A 4,377-nucleotide genomic window follows, 5' to 3' on the forward strand; every position below is an offset into this window, starting at 1 on the left:
TAGTTTGATGTTTAATTATTTATGTTATTGAAAATATTAATAAAGAGGTCTAAAAATTAAAATAATAAATCTAATTTTTGGATTTTTTGTAGAAATAAAAATTTTCGATTTTATAAAAAAACACAGACTTTTTAATTTTATTTAGAAATCATGAATTTTTTTTAATAAAAATTGAAAAAAAAATGTATTGTTTATAAGAAAACTGCATTTTTTTTTAAATCAGTAAATTTAAAAATAAAACACAAAAAAAAAAAAAAAAAAAAAAAGAAAAAAAAACTGGGATATTTAAGAACAAAAAACTATAAATTTTTAACCAAAAAAAAATCCAAGTTTTAAGTACATATATGTATATTTTTTTCAAGTGCATATATGCATATTTCTCATACATTAATATACATAAGTAAATCATAAAAAAAACTCATTTTTATTTACTAATATATAAACATAATAGTATAAGTATTTTATTCGATACAAAATAAAGTATAAAAAACAAAAAATGTTACAAAACTTCAAAGCGTTTTCACGTCTTCATGTCAAGATTTCCATATTTCTTCAACTTATCACTTTCACCTCTTCAATATTTTCCACAAATTCTTCTAAATCTACAAAAAATTAAAAAATTGATTAATACAAGAACACTCACAAAAATGAATATGTATATATCATATAAGATTCACATGTGATTGTATCTTTAAAGATTCATATGTGAAATTCACAAAAAAAAAAAAAAAAAAATCAAAAATAACGAAGAACACTCGCACAAAATGCATGTGTGCATATAGACGTAATTCATATGTGATTCATATGTGGTTTACATGTGAATCACATGTAATTCACTTGTGATTTACATCTGAATCACATGTAATTCATATATGATTCACTTGTGATTTATCTGTGAATCACATGTGATTTACATGTGTATCACATGTGATTTACATGTGTATCACATGTAATTCATATATGATTCACTGATGATTTAAATGCGAATCACATGTGATTTACATGTGCATCACATGTGATTTACATGTGAATCACATGTAATTCATATGTAATTCACCTGTGATTTACATGTGAATCACATGTAATTTATATATGATTCACTTGTGATTTTAAGGTGAATCACATGTAATTTACATGTGAATCACATGTAATTCATATGCGATTCGTTTGTGATTTACATGTAAATCACATGTGAATCACATTTAATTCATATGCGATTTGTTTGTGATTTACATGTGAGTCATATGTAATTCATATGTGATTCACTTGTGATTTACATGTGAATCACATGTAATTCATATATGATTCACTTGTGATTTAAATGTGAATCACATGTGATTTACATGTGAATCACATGTGATTTACATGTGAATCACATTTAATTCATATGCGATTCGTTTGAGATTTACATGTGAATCACATGTAATTCATATGTGAATTACATGCGATTTACTTATAACCATCACACCATGATTTAGAAAAATACCAAAATTCAAGAAAATTCTGACATGAACCATTATCAATTATGATTGACCCGATGGAAGAGATGTTAGATGACACATGGAATCCTATCAACATGGCGGTCCTTATTCTTCCTCCGAGTCTTGTTCTTCCTGTTTTATAGTTTAGTTCTCATGCATATATCACTATATATATATATATATATATATATATATATGAAAGAACAAATAATTATGATTTAATATTACTAAATTAATATTAATAACAAAAGAGATTCACCTGAGAAAGCTGAACTGAAAGCTAGTTCAGCGACAAATCTTTGTTGAAACTTATCTCGGTAGACAAATTAGCCAAAGAATTCATCACAAACCACCTAAAAATAGAACATGAGTATTAACAATGAATTTCACTTATAGGAATTCAAATCACATTCTTACTTAACTGCATAATGAATCGACTAAACAATTTTATGCCAGAAATGAGAAACGCATCAGTTAATAACTTTGCTAGAATCTTTCTATTGTGGTTGAAACGTGTTAATTATTCTAACAAGAGTCTAAGTTCCCCTCTGAAAAACCAACACATGAATAATAAAAATATAATGCAAAGAGACAAATAGTTACTGATGGTTTCCTGTAAATAGCATAACAACATGATTGAGTTCAAATATTCATACTAATGACACGATCACCCCTATGTCCTATTATGATGACAATCTTGTATTGGAAATTTGATCTTACTTGTGTAAGTAATCATCAATGATCCATCGAAGCTTACTTGGGGAAGTATGAAGATGTCCAATTTGAATAATTTGATTATAGAGTTTAGGACTGAAGGGGTATATCTGTAATTCTTGCCCCAAAATTTTCCAAATATTTGCAAGTTATGCTTCAGAACAATGCTTCCATATCATTCACACATAAAAGTTGAATAGCAATTCAAGTTGCTGACTTTGGCTTCTCCTTTCTGCATTTATAAAGATTATGTTACATAATAACTAAACAGATTCTACAATCTAACAAAATTAAATATGAAATTAAATCACCTGGAAGCACCATGGAAATATCTTGATTCAAAATTTATATTCTAGATTCCTATCCAGAAGTCAGTTCTTCAAATAAAGCAGCACAACAAACAGAAACAACATAATTATCATTGACAACGAAACCTTACAGCAAAAACCAATTGTAAAAAGTGATCAAGTATGCCCTACGTTAGACTCTAGCGGTGAAATACCAAAAATGCCCTTCACAGATTAAGAATCTGGTAAAACATCTCAGTTTTCTTTAGGTGATGACTTGGAGTCTGTAGACTCTAATGAGGAAATGCCAAAACCGACCTCAAGAATTGAGAAAGACATGTCGACCAACTAAATGATTTGACTGATGAGGATTTTTTGTTGTAAAAAATATCGAAACTACCCCTGGTAAGTTGAAAAACTTTTGAAGATATGTATGCCTGTTAATTAATTAATTAGCATCTCTGTTGATTTCGATAAGTATGCAAATCAAACACATATACAATAAACCTATATGATTGATCTACTTGTGATATCACATAATTATAACATCCTTTTACATTGTAAATAACTTTGTTAAACCAGAGTGATGAGCAACAGAGAAATTGCAGGCAAGAAGGAGCTTACTGCAGACGGCATGGATAAGATGAACGGTGTCACCGACGTGACAGATTAGGAGGAGCGCCCATAGAACGGTTGATCTGACCATTATCTAGAGCACTGTCATCTTTTAATTGGATCTGAGTTTCTCAATATCAATATAAGTACAAAGCAGATCTTCCTCAGATCCTATCTCGTACAAGATTTCAAACGGTGAGTCGTAAGGGTCTGACGCCAGATCTAGATAATCTGGTAGCCTAAAGTTCACCTTGCAATGTACTCGTCGATGATGAGACGACCTAAACAGAAAAGTCGTTGAATTTTATGGCTTAGAATTCAGATTCAAAGGATCCTAGATTTCAAGGAGTCGTGTAGACTCTTCACCTTACTCGATTCAATGAATATGGGAGACAGTTGACGGAGGAAACCATAGATTCCAGATGTTGGTTCTTGGGGAACGATCAACGATGAAGCTATTAGAGAAAAGGTATGATGAGACGAAGACGATCGTGGGATTTGGGAGAAAGAGGGCATCTATTGATTTGGGGGAATGATCTTACCATAAATGCCTTTAGATTAATTTCAGAACCATACTCTTTAATTTTCCTATTTATTTACAAAAGTGTTATAAAAAATCTTAGCCTTAATTTTTTAATTTGACCGTCCATTTTTACTTTTCGGGTACCCGGGAAACCATAAGTTCTCAAATGATCATTCATCTATATATATATATATATAAGTTCTCAAATGATCTTTAAATAGTTTCCAACGCCACTTCAAAAGTAAAATCATTTTTAACACGAATAAGCTACCAACCTCTAAACTACATTTATCTTTAGAAGTCACAATTATTTTCCATTTAACCCAACTAGTTTTACTTCTATCTTTAAACATTATAACTTTGCTCCATTTAAACCAATTAATTTTATGTTTATCAGTCTCACTCCCCAAAAGAAACGGGCACATGAAGATTCAAGAAAGAATAGAAACTAAAATAAAAGCTTTAAAATAAAGAGAAAAAACATACTATACTTTCAAGAACCATTTTCAAAAGCACATAGACGACTCCCATTTGTACTCATTCAGTACTTATGAATGATTTCTATAGGTGTTTATCACGACATCGTTACATGTGACAATCATTGATGAGGTATTTGGGGTTGTTGATGCTTATGTCCATCGCGATCTCGAATGCTTGGTTGTGTAGGTCTTGTGGTTTGGCTTAGATCTTGTGTTTTGAACTTCGTAACTTCTTCATACGATATCATATTTTAACGATCTTTATATCTACATGTTCG

General features: G+C 30.0%; 1 long non-coding RNA gene across 5 annotated transcripts; it reads right to left on the minus strand.

The window, feature by feature from the left end:
• Positions 1-401: 401 nt before the first annotated feature.
• On the minus strand, positions 402-3,667 carry LOC145137640 (uncharacterized). 5 transcript variants are annotated; one of them, XR_013721155.1, is made up of 6 exons: positions 3,107-3,667; positions 2,507-2,919; positions 2,202-2,427; positions 1,741-1,834; positions 1,487-1,613; positions 402-602 (listed from the first exon to the last, which is right to left on the minus strand). It is a non-coding gene; the product is annotated as an uncharacterized LOC145137640 (long non-coding RNA). The 5 variants fall into 5 exon arrangements; XR_013721153.1 differs by having other exon boundaries at positions 2,507-2,572; positions 3,107-3,665; XR_013721156.1 differs by having other exon boundaries at positions 1,487-1,646; positions 2,507-3,667.
• Positions 3,668-4,377: the final 710 nt, after the last annotated feature.

The sequence above is a fragment of the Lactuca virosa genome, chromosome 9, assembly GCF_052849685.1.
Source record: "Lactuca virosa cultivar CGN04683 chromosome 9, Lactuca_virosa_CGN04683_v6, whole genome shotgun sequence".
Lineage (NCBI taxonomy): Eukaryota > Viridiplantae > Streptophyta > Magnoliopsida > Asterales > Asteraceae > Lactuca > Lactuca virosa.